Source organism: Eurosta solidaginis, chromosome 4, assembly GCF_040869045.1.
Source record: "Eurosta solidaginis isolate ZX-2024a chromosome 4, ASM4086904v1, whole genome shotgun sequence".
Classification (NCBI taxonomy): domain Eukaryota; kingdom Metazoa; phylum Arthropoda; class Insecta; order Diptera; family Tephritidae; genus Eurosta; species Eurosta solidaginis.
In genome coordinates, this window is record NC_090322.1 from 89546260 (window position 1) to 89563823 (window position 17564).

General features: G+C 37.0%; 1 protein-coding gene across 7 annotated transcripts in view; it reads right to left on the minus strand.

Moving 5' to 3' along the window:
* Nup205 (nuclear pore complex protein Nup205) overlaps positions 1-17564 on the minus strand; it is a 797639-nt gene that overhangs the window by 43502 nt on the left and 736573 nt on the right. The gene's annotated exons all lie outside the window — the stretch shown is intronic.

Below are 17564 nucleotides of genomic sequence, written 5' to 3' on the forward strand. Positions count from 1 at the left end.
TTTATAAAAATTAATAAAACTAAGTAGAACGTATAAAAAGTTACTTATATTAAATTGTCAATATTTATTTCCTTGTTATGTAACTTTATTCGCATCAAGTCTAGCAGATGACTATGACTTATAGAATTACGCCACTGGATTTGAATTAATTTCATTTTTGAGAACGCAGCCTCACAATTACATATAAGGACTGCGTTTGAAAAAATTGTGCATCACTAAATACGAAAAACTTTCTAAACCCGTAGTCCGATTTTAATTACTTTTATCATATTTACATGTTTATTCAGTCGCAATTTTTATTGTACGTTTAAACTTTTTCATTTATTTTTAGTTTGTAAAATATTTTAATTTTTCGGGCACCCCTTCCATTAACGATTTCATTGTACAATATACTATTTTTTGAGTTGCAGAACGCCATTTCTTCCGAAAATCTTCAGCGTTCCGTGCCGCTTTCTTTCTTACCTTGATTTCCCTTTTTACCAAAGCCCAGTATCTTTCGATTGGTCTCAGTTCTGGGCAGTTCGGCGGATTTGCATCTCTAGGCACTAAAATCATATTATTTTTTGAGTACCATTCCAAAGACAATTTGCTGTAACGGCATGAAGCTAGGTCCGGACGAAAGAAGGCTGAAACCTTATGCTGTTTTAGGAAAGGTTTCAGCCTTTTCTTCAAGCACTCTTTAACATACTTTTATGTGTGTATGGTTCCCGTTGTCACAAAAATTGCTTCTTTCGCCACAGCTGCATATTGCCTGCCAAACCAAAAATCTTCGGGAAAATTTTGACTGTCTTTTTGTTTTGTACTTCACATCCACATTACCCCGCGAGTCTGCAGTATGAAATTCTTGGCCTGGAAGCTGCGAAACATCGGCTAACACATAAGTTTCTTCGTCCATAATACAGCAACTGAACTTTTGAAAAAAAAATTGTTCTTAATTTTTTGGAACGTTGTTTTGCTTCAATGTTCTTCACAGCTTTTCTATCTGGAACTTTTTGAACTTTAACTGTCTTGAGACCAGCCTCCTTTTTAGCTTAACTGGGGACATTCCAGTTTCTGCGCCAATTTTCTGCCCAAAATACTGGGGTTTCTCCGTAAACTGGTTATAATTTTATTCTTCTTATTTTGGCCAGTGATTCCTTTTTTTCTGCCAGAACTAGGCTTTCGAGTGACAGTCAACTCCTCTTTACAGCATTCTAAAACTCTGGACACAGTTTTTGGGCACACTTTTACATCCCTCGCAATATTTTTGAAAGTTCACTGAGGATGGTATTGATAAACTTGCACAATTTGTTCACGTATTTCCAATTCGCTTGTTATTTTTAATGGAATAAAAGTGTTTAGAGAAAATATTTGTGTGCAAAATATTTTTGACATTTATAACAAAGCATACAGTAAAAAAATAATTTAAATACATCAATTTGGAAAAGAGTTATTTGATTAAATAAATGTGACAAACTTTTCAAACGCAGACCTTATGTAGATTAGGGTGGTTTTTAAAATGTTTTGTCGAATTTTTACACGTGCTCACTTCTTAAAATGTGCTGTTTAGTGCAAAAATGCAATTTTAAAAGTTTGAACTCAATCGGACTTTGCTTTCCCGTGACGAAAGACCCCTGAAGTTGCCCAACTCATAATTTTTCGTGAAAAATCAATTTTTTTTATTATTTGCAATATATTATACATGTTGAAATAAGTTTATTGTCAAATAAAAGGAAATTTAATGGACTTTAAGTATATAATAGACATCTTCTTTTAAAAATGGGTGGTTTGATAGATATATAATATTTAATGAATCAAGTTCGTGTGAAGTGACCTGGTATGGTATTGCGCTGTTCCCTACAATTTTGATCAAGTCAAGTTCCAGTTTATTGATGTTCTATAAAACTTTTTAATATGACATATTTTTAGCACCGTATACGTTCAGACTACGTTCATTGTTTATTGAGCTCCTCTAGCTTACGCCACGTTGAATTATTTCACAACATTGTGTTTCATGAACACTTTTCTTGCTCTAGGTTGCTCTATCTTTTGTTTCATGAGTATGCTCAATACAAAACTAGAGTAATCCAGATCACAACTTTCTGCTTTAGTTTTTTGTGGAGTAAGTTAGGGCAGAGAAGTAATTGTCAGTTAAGAAAAAATAAATTTTTGAAAACTTCAAAAAACTAGCTTGCAAGAAAAACCACGTTTTAGCATACGCGCATTTGCATTAATTTTGAAGATTAAAAAAAAAACAAATAAATGGAAACTATCGAGATTCAAGTGTTTCATGTCATTGCTGCTCTGAGTTGCTCTAAGTTGCTCTATTTCTATTTTGTCAGCTGTCCTTCTGCTCTGAACTTTTTTTTGTTCGTTTAACAGACCTCGAGCTTTTTGACAAAAATTCAATTATGCGAATATTGATATTTGAAACTTCTGGCATATTTTAGTTCATTTGATATTTATACATAAAAGGAATTTACATTGCCCAACTTTGCTGTTGATTTTTAAAATTGCCTAGTGTAAACGGGTCGTACAAAAACAAGAATACCTTGTCAGATGCCGAAAAATGCTGTTTGTAAAGTTGAAAAATTATATAACGAATGGAGATAACTTCAAAGGAATTCAGCATTGAAGACAAAATTCCAGGAAGGAAAGAATCTTGGATTCAAATCCAAGCTGTCCGACCTTTTTGATATAGCAGTGGAAGATGCCATTTCCAAAATGTCGAATAAAGATGTTCGATTTTTGGAAAGTCAGAGAATGAAGGGTTGCAAAGGTGCATGGAAGGTGTCGATAGGAATACTGCTGGAGCTGATCAAAGGAGAGTAGAAAGAGAGAATAGAAGAGAAGAAATAGAATCTAAGGAAGAACAGTGCAGACTACAAACTTCACTATCAGATGCTGGTGAGTTTATATTATATTTTTCCAATTTAAGCCAAAAACTATATTCTTAGAAGTTATAGCTTTTATTTTTACCAAATTCAACAGTAGATTCCTCCTAAAAACTCTAAACTTTATCTTCTTTTATCACTGCAGCGGAAAGTATGCAAGATAATTCAGAGTCTTTTGAATCCGAAATGGAAATAATAAGTTCTGGTGAAGAATTTATTGACGATAAGAAAATCCACAAAGCGAAAAAGAAGAAACCAGTACATAGTTGTGGGCAGAAGGAAGTAATGACGGAAAATTGTCGATTTTGATAGATAGATGTAGAATTTCTGATAGAAATGCTGTGCGAATAATTTTCGCAACAGCTGAAAGTCTGGGCTCTAACGTGGACGAACTAGCACTTAGTAGAAGTACGATAAGAAAACGTAGAATATCATTTCGGGAGCAAAGGGCACAGAAAATCAAGACGAGCTTTAGAAATTCAGACTTGAAGGGTTGTGTTGTTCATTGGGATGGAAAACTGTTGCCAAAACTTTTTCAGAAGGACTGTACTGAAAGGCTTGCAATCTTAGTAATCAAAGGAGATGAAGAACAACTACTGTCAGTCCCTGAATTAGAGAATAGCACAGGTTTATGTCACGCAGAAGCTGTTAGCGGTTGCCTAGAAGAATGGGATGTTCGAGATAAAATTGTCACATTTTAGAAGTCGCTTTACGGTCAGTGTTTGAGTACAAAATGGGATCAACAACTGCTCCCCAACCCGATATTTTTAGAAAATTTCAAATTCATTGGCCTAACATAGATCAGTCTAAGTACTTGCAAGGGGTAAAGGATGATTCGGTAAAGAGATCAGTGAAAGAATTCGAAAAAGACGTTTCGGAATTTCTTCGCCTTCAGTTAACTGCAATAACTGCCGAGAGTTACCTCGAATTTATCAAGTTATGTTTGATATTTCTAGGAAAACTTCCTTCTCGTGATGTTTCATTTCGCTCTCCTGGTGCTTATCATCACGCTCGTTGGATGGCTAAAGTCATTTACGCTTTAAAATTTTTTATTTTTAGGGAGCAATTTCCTATGTCCAAAGAAGAGTTCAGTTCAATAAAAGTTATTTGTTTATTTATTGTCAATCTATATGAAAAATGTGGTATCAAGCTTCAAACGCTATTACGGCGCCCAATAATGATTTAATGTTTATTAAGAACGTCATTAAGTACAAACGTTTTGATCGAGGTATATCAGAAAAGGTATTGGGAAAATATTTGCATCACTTGTGGTATCTGAATCCGGAATTGATTTGCTTCAGTCTGTTCGATAAAAATGTTTCAAATGAACTTAAGGGAACAATTGCACAAAAGATTTTATCATACAAGGATTTAAGAGAAGATGACAGATTGGTTGATTACGGATAAGGTAAGATATCAGTAAACGTAAAATTGTTTTCGAAATTGTGAGGAACAGCGAAATAACATACCAGGTAACAATCTTTGTCCACTAAATGTTAAATATCTTAACAACTGTCAGTTTTAGAGAAGAAATGTTATTATCTATATATTAATACGCTAACAAAATTTCCATACAATAAATTGACAGGCTGTTTCGCATACTTAGCATACGTAAAATCATATAAAAGTTATATGAATTGATTCGTATTGATCAGCCGCAGCCTTTTTTGTTAACAAATATTACTCTGCTTGTTTATAATTAATAGAAAAAGTTTTTTGTAAATTCGAACAATTCATACAAATATTGTAATTCATTTTCGTGCACAAGCGCGCCATCTTTGGGAACAATTATCTAAGTGTTCTAATGCGAATTTCAAAGACCTAAACCTTTATGCACAAGCGCGCCGTCTTTGCGAACAATTATCTAAGTGTTCTAATGTGAATTTCAAATTTTATGTATCCCCGCTAAATCCGAAAGCACAAATGTTTCACCTACATACAAATATGGTTTCCCATTGTTGCCACTTACATATAATAGCCTCTACCAAAATCCTAAAAAATGTGTTCCAGAATAATTTGTAGCGTACCAAAAAATCTTAAATAGAATTAATTTTTGACCGGCCCATTTTTTGTGGCAAATTTCACTTACACGTAAATACATAAGTCTTTATTTTACAGATTTTTTTGTTTTTTATTTTAGTTGTTTTCAAAAAAACATGAAATCACAAATAATGAGTTAACTTTTGTTGAAACTAATTTATTTATAACAATTAAAGGCAAATTTGCTCGAAAATGTGTTTGCATTTGCAGACTTAATCCTTATTTTAGATAAAGTACGTCTTATACTGAACAAAAAAAAAAGTTACAAATATATAACATTACATTTTTTATATTGCCTTTTATGCTAATTACGAAACAAAAAAACGTCGCAAAAATGTTTTTGATTTTTGGTCAAAGCGGCAACCGGCATCATAGCGGCCGTATTGCATAGGCAGTATATTACCCACTATATTCATTATTAGGCTAACTTTGTTGGATTATATATCCATTAATCGGATGCTTAGATCCCATAACCCTAATTTGTTTATGTCGCTTAAAGTGAATAATTTCAATGCTCTTTTTGTTTTTCTTTTTTTCCTAATTTATTCTGCTTTGTTATATCTTAGTATTATATTGTTCACAGACGATATTTTATGGTAGATATGGTCATATATATTTGTAACGAGCTGACAAGGTTTTTTGTTAGCTGATGCAAAATAAAAACGATGCGACAATTATGATGTGCTAAAGTAGACATAACTTTATTTTTGACTTTCAGTATTCCAGTTCATACCTTTCGCATATGAGCATATATGTATATGTATAAAAAAAATAATAAATGTAAGGCGCGATAACCTCCGAAGAGATCTAAGGCCGAGCTTCTCTTCCAATTTGCGTCGTGCTCCTCTTGATTTTTCCCTACAAATTGGCCGGACGGGACCTACATGTTTTATGCCGACTCCGAACGGCATCTGCAAGGCAGATGAGTTTTCACTGAGAGCTTTTCATGGCAGAAATACAATCGGAGCGCTTGCCAGACACTGCCGAGGGGCGACCCCGCTTAGAAAATTTTTCTTCTAATTGAAATGTATATGTATGCTTAGTACATAACTGGTAAATTTATTGTTTTACAAACTAAGAACCGTTACCGTTATCGGTTCGCCTAATGCGACAAACTAAATTTATTTATTAATACCTTCAGCTGCTATAAGTATGCCCAACAAAGTGTATGATATATACATATGTACATACGTGCATACAGCAATGCAAATAATGAAACAATAGAAATATAACGTTGAATGCGGTGAATGATGGGAGAATATGACTACAAAAAAAAGGTCGATGCACAGGCATATTTAACCTTTCCATGGACATCAATGCTTAACCCTTAACATCCTCCCCCGTTGAAGGATTTAGGCCTTCAAACGTTTCTATAGGTAAAAGTGCAATTTTATTAATGGCTCGCTTTATGACTCCATTCTCTGTTCGGATAAGCGCTATTCGAGCCACTTTGTCCTTGCCTAGAATAACATCCACCACACGACCAAGTTGCCATTTTAATGGTGGGAGGTTTTCGTCTTTCAACAGGACCATTGCTCCTTCTCGTATGTTCGGTGTCTTTGCCTTCCACTTGCTTCTTTCTTGTAAAATGGTTAAGTAATTTTTGCTCCATTTCCTCCAAAACACCTGCTGCATGCAAGACAAACGCTGCCAGCGATCTAATCGGCTTGTTTCAATATCAGTGACATTTGGCTCAGGAAAGCTGGTAAATGGAGCTCCGATTAAGAAATGTGCCGGTTTTAAAACCTCCAAATCGTCGGGATGCTCTGAAATTGCATAAAGTGGTCGAGAATTGATTATAGCACATACCTGGCATACAAGCGTACGCAATTCTTCGAAAGTAAGCACAGAGAGACCGACAACACGTTGAAAATGAAATTTAGCTGCCCTTACCGCTGCTTCCCAAAGACCCCCAAAGTGCGGAGGTCTTGGTTGAATAAAGCGCCATTCAATTCCATCGTCCACACAGTGCCTTTGAACACTTTGGAGGTGAGATGTGGATAGCAAGAGATTTTTCAGATCAGCTAATTCGTTTCTTGTGCCCACAAAATTTGTAGCATTATCTGACCAGATTACCTTTGGTCTCCCCCGAATGGAGATGAATCGCTTTAGAGCCGCCAAGAACGAAGATGTGGATAAGTCACATACCAATTCCAAGTGTGTTGCCTTTGTAGCAAAACAAATAAACACGCAAATGTAACACTTGACCGGACCCTTGTAGCGCACTGCCGACTTGTAAAAGAAAGGACCACAAAAATCAATGCCCGTTGTGAAAAATGGCCTACAAGGCTGCACTCTGTGCTGTGGCAAACTACCCATAATATGTTCCATAACCTTTGGTTTTAGACGAAAGCATCTTAAACATTTATTGACGACGGTGGCAACTGTCTTTCGCCCACCAATCGGCCAAAACTGCAAACGAATCGAAGCTGTCAAGCTTTGGGGTCCGGCGTGCATTAACTTGTGATGGAAATGGCGAATAATTGCTATAGTAATGGGATGTCGTTTTGGTAGGATTATTGGGTGGCGAGCTTCATAATCCCACAACGAGTTGTCAAGGCGACCACCAACTCTAATAAGTCCGACTTCGTCAAGAAATGGGTTATGTGAGTACAATGAGCTGGATGAGTCAATGTTTCGTTTAGCCTTTAAAGCTTTGTACTCCGAAGCGAAGTGAATCTGCTGGATCAGGCGTAGTAGTAGTTGTGTTCCATGTTTGATATCTTCGGGTGTAAGCTCACTACTCACTCTTGAATTTCTTCGATCGTTTCTTGCAATAAACCTTGACACGTAAGCAAAAACGCGCTGCATGGTGCTGAATGAGTTAAGATACCAGCGCAAGGAAATATCTTCGAGTTGGATTGCAGCAGTTAAGGTTGTACGTCGCCGCTCTGGTACGTCAGTGAAAAGCGTAGGAGCTGCTGGCCACTCCCTTTCATCTCCTAGTAGAAAAGAGGGACCATTCATCCAAAGTTGTGAATTGAGAAGTTGATTTGGCGTTGCTCCCGTGATAATATGTCGGCTGGGTTGAGCGCAGTTGGAATATGATGCCACAATGCCCCCTTGGTGAGCATTTGTATACGGCTGACCCTGTTCGAGACAAAAACATTGAAGTTCGAGGACTCCTCCCGTAGCCATGATATAACGATGGTTGAATCCGACCAACAGTGTATGCAGCAATTAAATATTTGTGACTGCTGGATCGATTCTAATAGTTCAGCAAGTAGCAGGGCAGCGCATAACTCGAGTTTTGGGACAGTTAATGTCTTCAATGGCGCTACTCTTGATTTTGAGCATAAAAGGCTAGTTTTGACGCCATCGATGTGTTGGACTCGAACATATACACATGCCCCATATGCGGCTACACTGGCATCACAAAATGCGTGAAGTTCTAAATGAGAATTCGACATTAGTACATACCGAGGAAAATGAAAATTGGATACTAATTCAAGTTCATCGCAGAAATCGGTCCAACTCTTGTGCAAATGTTGTGGCAAACTTTCGTCCCAGTGAAGTTGGTATTTCCACATGTTTTGTATGAATATTTTTGCTTGAGTTAAAACTGGAGCGATGAGACCAAGTGGGTCGTAGAATCTAGCTATTGTTGATAATGCGATACGTTTAGTTACCTTTTTATAGTTGCTCATTGGCGCAAGTGAAAAAATAAAATCGTCCGATGTTGGATCCCAGACTAGTCCAAGCGCCTTTGTAATGTGCGTACCATCCCGAAACTGTAGCAATGGCTCGCGGTCATCGTCAGTCACACCAATAAGCGATTCAGAAACATTTGAACACCACTTTCGAAGAACAAAGTTACCCCTGTGAAGTAACTTCGTTGTTTGGCGTCGAATTTCGATTACTTCCTCTAGCGTGTCTGCACCTGTGATAAGATCATCGACGTAAAAGTCTCGACGAACGATTTGTGCACCAAGTGGAAAACTGGGTTCTTCATCTGCTGCAAGTTGATGCATGGCGCGAATCGCCAAGAATGCGGCGGGCCTGGTACCATATGTCACAGTGTCGAGTGTGTAAATCTTCAAATTATCATTGGGATCGTCGCGCCACAGGATGCATTGTAGGTTATTATCCGGATGCAAAACACGAACACAGCGGTACATTTTACAGATATCTCCTGTTAAGGATAGCTTGAACGTACGAAAACGCACAATCATATTGAAGAGTTTAGGTTGAATTGTTGGACCAACCATAAGAATATCATTTAACGAGTATCCGTTGGTTGATTTTGCGGAGCCATCGAAAACAACTCGCAATTTCGTAGTTGAGCTTTCTGCTTTGTGAACGCAGTGATGTGGCAGAAAGAAAGTTTTAGTTTGTGGATCCAAATTTGCCGGCGACATGTGCTTTAGTTTAGCATATTCCATCATGAATGCAGAGTACTGGGCTTTAACGCCAGGCTTCTGCTGCAGCTTCCTCTCTAAAGTAAAGAATCGTTGCTTGGCTTGTGTGTATGACTCGCCAAGACTATTAGCAGATTGATTTAATGGTAGTCGTACAGCATACTCACCAGAATCAAGACGAATGCGGTTTTGTTGAAAGTGAAGCTCGCACGATATTTCTTCCTGAGTTTGAGTATGTGAAGATAAGCAACTTTCGACCTCCCAGAACTGTTTGATAAGATCCTCGAGGCTATCTGTATCTTCTTCTTGCTGAGCATGAACAGCAACTAAAGCCGATGATTTGTGAAAGTGCAATCCTCCTCCAGAAGCGACCCACCCAAACTTCGTCTTCTGCAAGATTGGTAAATTTTTGGCTAATTTGATTTGACCGACGCTCATCAATTCAAAAAATAGTGATGCTCCCAACAATGCATCAATGCGTTGCGATTTATAGAAGAGTGGATCTGCAAGTTTGGTGTTCGGAGGAATATTCCATGAATCGATATTTAGGTCAAAGTTTGGCTGATGATCGGTGATGGTGTTTGTGACAATGGCTTCAAAGGAGAATGTATATTCATCATGATGTGACTTTGCAAAAATATCAACTGCCTTTTCAGCGATGAAATTCGATTCACCAATGCCGGATATCGAAGTGTTAATCTTTTTCGCTTCTATTTCAAGATGTTTTGCAAGGCGTGATGTAATAAAGTTCACTTGAGAAGCGGAGTCGAGCAGCACCCGACAAGGCACGTATCAGCCTGTACGATTCTTAATGAGTATAATTGCCGTTGCCAGTAAAACAAAGTTTGCTGAGGATGCAGCGGTAGCTACCTGCTGCACGTTTGACAAAGATGTTGCAGTAGTCCCAACCTCGCTGATATTGTTAGCATCAGGCGGCGATTGTTGCTCGGCTTTAGGCATGTGCAAGAGTGAATGATGCTTGGATGGACATTGCCGACAATGCCCTGATTTGCATTTCTTAACTGTGTGCCCTAGACGAAGGCAGTTGATGCACAACTCTAGCCGCTTGGCTTCTTTATAACGCGAAGCAGGTGATAGGGCTCCGAATTGAGCACATCCGTAAATCCAGTGACCAGTGGAACCACAAAAGGAGCATGTATTTGAAGATGCTACAAGCGCCTTCCGTGAACTATTGTTGCTATGAGGTACACGTTTTACTGCAGGGGGTATGTTGTTCGCTGCTGGTACTGTAGCTTCGACATTTTCGAGCATGCGACATCTTTTCTCCAGAAATGTTGCCATAGATTTCCAAGTTGGCAACGAATTTGTAGGCAGATCTTCTTCCCATTTTATTTGCGTTTTTGTGTCGAGTTTTTTGGTTATAAGGTAAATGAGGAAACCATCAGCAATCTGTGCCTCCGTTGCCATGGTTTGTAATGAGCGTAGGTGTGCATTTAACTTGTCGTTAAATGAGCGCAGGCCAACAGCGCAGCCACCTTCGACATTTTTGAGCGAAAATATTTCCTTTATATGAGCCTGAAAATTGAGCAGCTGGTTTCCAAAACGTTTCTTCAAAAGATCTAAAGCTTTGTCGTAGTTAGCGTTACTTGGCTCCAAGGACCGAATTGTGTCCAAGGCGGCACCTCTTAAATTTGCCCGTAAATGTTGAAACTTTTCAATTTTGCTTAGTTCACTGCAGTTGTTAATAACAGAGTTAAACATTGCGATGAAGTCTGGCCAATCTGTGTATGCACCACTGAAGTGTGGAATTTTCTATTCGGGAAGCCGGTTGCGTTGAGATATTATAAACGAGGGTGATGAATCATCGATTGCGAATGGGCGAGCTGTTGATGAATGTGCAATACCGGCCCTGCGTTGATTAAGTTCACGAGTCAGTTTGCCTTTATCCTCCATATGTAGCGTAGCGAACGACCAACTGACTTCGCTATATAACTCGTTGTGATCTTCAGTTTCAAGGCAGGATTGAGCGTCATCAAAACTTGCTCGCAGACGCTCGACTAACTCCAAACGCATAGAAATGTCGACCTCATCTAAGGTCGCCAAAGAATCCGTAGACAATTGTTGGTTGACTTTATCTAACTGTTTTTTAACGAAATAGTCCTCTTTTTGTGGAGGGATTCTATTACGCCAACACCAGTGGCACCTTCAGGTCCGGGAGACATGTTAAATTGTCGTTGATTAACTTATACAGTGCTGTGTGCACGGTGAAGAAAAGTCCCAATAAAGCGATGAATCTTGTACGTGAATACGATCACGTCGGGGTCACCAATGTAACGAGCTGACAAGGTTTTTTGTCAGCTGATGCAAAATAAAAACGATGCGACAATTATGATGTGCTAAAGTAGACTGATAACTTTATTTTTGACTTTCAGTATTCAAGTTCATACCTTTCGCATATGAGCATATATGTATATGTATGCTTAGTACATAACTGGTAAATTTATTGTTTTACAAACTAAGAACCGTTACCGTTATCGGTTCACCTAATGCGACAAACTAAATTTATTTATTAATACCTTCAGCTGCTATAAGTATGCCCAACAAAGTGTATGATATATACAAACATATGTACATACGTGCATATAGCAATGCAAATAATGAAACAATAGAAATATAACGTTGAATGCGGTGAATGATGGGAGAATATGACTACAAAAAAAATGTCGATGCACAGGCATATTTAACCTTTCCATGGACATCAATGCTTAATCCTTAACAATATTAATGAAATGGAGTGTTTACAAATTTAATACAAATTAATTACGTACAAAGATCTCAATTGGAAACCCAAAATTAAATATCCGAACATTAGCTAAACTTTCAGTCATTCCTAAAGTCTTTGAACAGATTGTCACCAATCAACTGCAATATCAGTGTTCTAGTCTTTTATCTCCATGCCAACACGGTTTTATTCGTCAAAGGTCAACCACTACAAATTTGCTTGTATTCACCTCTATAGTTATGGAAGGATTTTTAGCGAACAAGCAAACGGATGTCATCTACACGGACTTCAGCAAAGCATTTGATACCGTCAACCACGAGTTGCTTATTCATAAGCTTGATTTACTGGGCTTTCCGTTTCACCTATTAATGTGGCTGAAAAGCTATCTTTCTAACCGGACCCAAAAAGTCCTGTTCAAGTGCAATCTGTCGGAATCGTTCGGAGTTTCCTCTGGCGTACCCCAGGGAAGTCATCTAGGCCCTTTGCTCTTTGCCCTTTTCATTAATGACTTGCCACAGACAATATTATATTCCCATACTATAATGTATGCGGATGATGTAAAACTTTGCTACACTTACTGTCCTACCGATTTGAGTTCCTTGGATCTTCTTCAGGCCGACTTGGACTCGTTCCAATGTTGGTGCACAACAAATTTATTAGCTTTAAATTGCTCTAAATGTAAGCATATGACATTTCACCGAGTGAAGCCAGCATTGAAATCTTATGTAATAGATGGTACGCCTTTGGAGCGTATATCTATTGCAAATGATCTAGGTGTCCTTTTTGATCCGAAATTGAATTTTAACATGCATATTTCATCTATAGCCAACAAAGCGTTGGGTTTACTTGGATTTGTTAAAAGATGGGCTAAAGAGTTCGATGATCCGTACCTCACTAAGGTTCTTTACACATCGCTGGTTCGTCCAATACTCGAGTATTGCTCATGCGTTTGGTCCCCTGTTTCTCAAAAGCATATAAAGCGTCTTGAGTCAGTTCAAAAGCAATTTTTGATATTTGCATTGCGCGGCCTTAATTGGGACTCAAGTCTCCACCTTCCTCCATACAGAAGTAGACTTCTTCTTATTAACTTACCCACTCTGGAAAATCGGAGAATATTACTGGGGGTATTGTTCATCCATAAGCTCATTATTGGAGAAATTGATTCCGCGGACCTCCTCAGCCGCTTGTTTTTTGCGGTTCCCCCTAGAGTATCCAGACACTACGTTCCTTTCTATTTACCCCTTTGTCGACGAAACTTTGCTAAAAATAATCCTCTTCTTATCTGGTGCGCGCACTACAATGACTTGTATAGCTGCATCAGTCTTGAATGTACTTTTGCCACTATACGTAATGCAATACTTGCCTATCTAATTTAAGAGATACAAGCTAATTTAATTTGCCGGCATTTATTCCTTCGATAAAAAACAGGAACTATCTCGCTTAAGGATGGAGGAACATTTATCAACATGTCTCATTAAGAAGGAACAAGACAGTACTGTGTTGATTGGAATCTGGTGCATTCCAACAACGAAAAAAACATGCTTTTTCAAGAGTCACTGACCGGAATCGTATGCATTCCGGCAGTATAATCTTATGGGTCAGGCATCGAGCTGATTGGAATCCGGTGCATTCCAACAACACAGGTCATGTTACTTTTTTATGCCTTGTGATGGCGTATCCTCATTACACTACTCTTAGCACTGCCGGATTCCCATGACATGCTGATTGGAATCTTGTTGCATTCCAACAGGGAGATTGGAATCCACTGCATTCCGAAGTCATGCTGAGCGGAATCTGATGCATTCCGCCAGTATAAGATTTCGGCATAAGATCTTATTTCTGCTCATATTTCTTATTATTATTATATTCTGAAATTAAATAGTAATGTTCATTAATATTTCTTTGTTTGTAATATAACATTGTTGAAAGCTCGATATATCTTAAATTTTATCTTTTGAGTTGTATATTTATATATCTTTTATATTATGCAGTCGACCATAGTTTGTCGTCGACTTTAAATAATAAATAAATAAATAAATAAATAAATAAATAAATTAGAATATTCATATTTCCACAATGATCACATTAGAACCCGGAAAAAAGTCTAAGTGCACTTATTGCGTTTTTATATGGAGCTGTTTGTTCACTTCACTTAATTTTTTCGCAATTTAAGTACTTTATTTTTTTCTTCTTTAATTAAACATTTTTTTAGTAAACTCTGCCTTCTTTCTCATTACATAATTTTTTTTATATTTTTATTTTATTTTTTATGAAGGTACCCATCCTCTATTCTACTCGAAATTTTTGTTTTGTGTCACGCTTACATGTTAGATATGTATTTATACAAAATTAAACGGGTGGCGTGAAATAGGCTAAATTCCTTTAGCAAATTTCTTCGTTTTTAACTAAAAGTTCATGTTTTTTGAATTATGAGACTATTGAAGTAAATGGGCGATATATGTATATGGGTGATATAGGCCTACTGGGGAACCGAGCTCCCAAAACTAACTTCGGTAACGCTCCAACGGGGACCTTCCGGCTGTGGAAAGACCTATTTTTCAATTCAATTTCAAGTAATTTCACCATAATTCTATGTCAATTTCATTTGATTTTACATAATTTTAATATTTTTGTTTAAGGCTCTCCATACCAAAACGTTATAATTACATGTGAAAAGTTTGTAGAAAATTTAAGAAAATACAATCAAAAAGTAAAAAGTCTTAGATCAAATTCAAAATTTTAAAGAAAAAGTTAAGTAAGTTAGACCAGTTTGCTATATTTCCAACACTTGATGCATAGACTGAGTTGAAAAAAATACACGTTGTTCGAATTTCGACCACAGGTGATACTAGTATACTTTAAAGTCTATTAAATTTTATTTCTTTTAATAATATACCTGTTGCAATGCGGATATCTTATCGCATGTTAAAACAAAAAATTTTCGAGTTTTCGGTAATTGGGATTTTGTCAAACTTCCAGGCTCTTTCGGCTCGGGAAGGCGAATTCCGATTGAGCTGGAACTTATACAATTGCATTTTCATATCTAATAGAACATTTCTAGAAGTGAGCACATACAAATTTCGGAGAAAAAAACTACCCTGTATTGCAAAACCACCCTAATGCAGATCCAAACATGCTATATAGTTTTAAGATTTCAATTCTAATGTTTCGATATTTTTCTGCACTAAGGTTTTTCCAAAAAACTTTTCCAGTTCCTAACGGTAAATTGAAATCTAAACGCATTCTTTGAAATTCGGCACCAAGACACGGGTTCAATTGGGAAATGTCGCTGGTTATTGGATCGTTATGAATATCAATTATGGGTTGAATAATTTTAAAATCTTGGAATCTTGTCTGCAGATTTTTTAAGAGGGACTCTGTTACTATAGCAAATTCTTTTATTTTTTTTGGTTTGAAATGGTAGGTTTTGTATTATGATGGAAATATTACATATAGTGAATACACCGACGGACATACGTATGAATTACAAAACAGATATTGATATTACAGCGCAAGCATAAAGACACTTGTTAACAAAAAAATAAAAATAAATTATAAAATTAAAAAAATTGCTTCAAATAAATGTTTTCATACATTTGAAAAAGCAATATGGGCAACCCCGATTATTAAAATCATACAAAAAAATAAACAGTTTAATACTCCTCGTTATACACTACGGATGTGAAATAAATGTATGTGTCAGGTGTTTTGATTAAATTATAGAATTATTGTTTTTTACATTATATGTTTTTATGTTTGTTGTTAGTTCGCCCTTGAAGACGATTACAGATGTGTAATCGAAATATATTGGCACAAAATATAAACACCTTGTTCTTATTTATATGACCTCGACCCAGCAAATAAAAAGGTAGGTTTTGTATTTGGCCGAAAAATGCGGTTGTTTTAACCAGGGAAGAACAACCTCCATTTTTACGTTGTGGAACTAATATTGATAAGTTTCCTTCACATTGCCTTATGCAAAACAAGAGGTCAAAAATATTTTTGTTTTATCCTTGCATCGCTAAACCTCATTCATAAATTGCGTTAAATCACATAAAAATGACAATTCTGAGATAAAATCTATGTTTTTAACTTCATCTGCCAATACATTTTCATTGCTTTGCTCAAGAAACCACTCTACTTCTTCCCTCAAATTATAAAAACGTTCCAAACTTTTACCATGACTTAACCAAAGAACTTCTGTATACATAGATCAATCCCTATGATCCGTTCCAAGTTCGTCGAGAAACTCCTTGAATTTCCGATGGGTTAGTGCATGGTTACCTCCCTTTATTTTGTTTATGACTTTCACAGCAGTGGTCATAGTGTTGATTTTATTTATCTCTTTCGCAAAAAGAGCTTGCTGATGAATAATGCATTGAAACGTGGGAAAATTTATATTGCTGCTCTTTAGGCGTCCTATAAGGCCCGTTTTTATAATTATAAGTTTTTTTTATTTAGTTTCACTTTTGTTGTCTGTAATGGAAACTTGCAAGTTAAATTTGATACACTTCCCGGTGTCCGATTGAGCTGAAATTTTGCACACATGTATAACTCCGGTGACAATGCAATATTACTTTGTTAGAATTCGATAAATTAATCGATAACACAGTTATCGGTAAAGATTTGTATTTACTTTGGCATAACAGCCTAAGTCCCATACAAACCCGCCGGTACCTATCCGTGGATTGTGATATTTGGACGTGGTGAATCACGCGTGTCACGCGTGGTGAATCTCAACGCTTGCGAAAAGCGGAGACACAACCCTCTGTTGTATTTCTGTGTATAACCAACATAGATGAATTTTTAAGGCTGTTTAACTCTGTAATCTTTTCTGTAATTTATTTTGCTTTTGGAAAAATTACCTATTTGAAAAAAGCTGGCTGAAAAATATTGGCATAACAGCTTAAGTTAAATCAAGAATGGAAAATCTTGGAAAATTTGAGCAGATGTGGCAATTTCGCGCGTCCTTTGAACGAAATATTGACAATCTGCTGATCATCGCTAGGAAATTAGCGACATTCCATCAACTAAGCAGCACTTTAGCAATACTACTGTTATTATTTGGCCGCTCAAACACACATATATTAATTGTGCATTAAATCTAAAATATACAAATACACCATAATAATTTACACGGCCAAAGCCATAATAATTTACACGGGTCATCAATTCTTTCTCTGATTCAAAATCTGAACTACCAGCGCTACCGTCAACAGCTCAGTGTCATCATTGCCAGTAGCGCCAATAACACCAAACTCGTGCCTGACACACAAAAGTCGTTTCACTCAATAGCGCAAGTAAAATGTACTACGCACTCACTACTAAGTAGCGTCAAAAATTCGCTTGGAGTCATTTCGTCAATGAGCTACTATTGAGCTGGCACCGCATTGGCGCTGGCGCCATGCAATTTACATCACTAAAATTGCGCGAATGCCCAGGCTCATGACTTCAATACTTATATTTTATATTTACTATGCTTTAAACTTTGAATACACCGCTGAAGTTGCTGCGCATAAAATGTGTACTAATAAATTCCAATCCGCATTA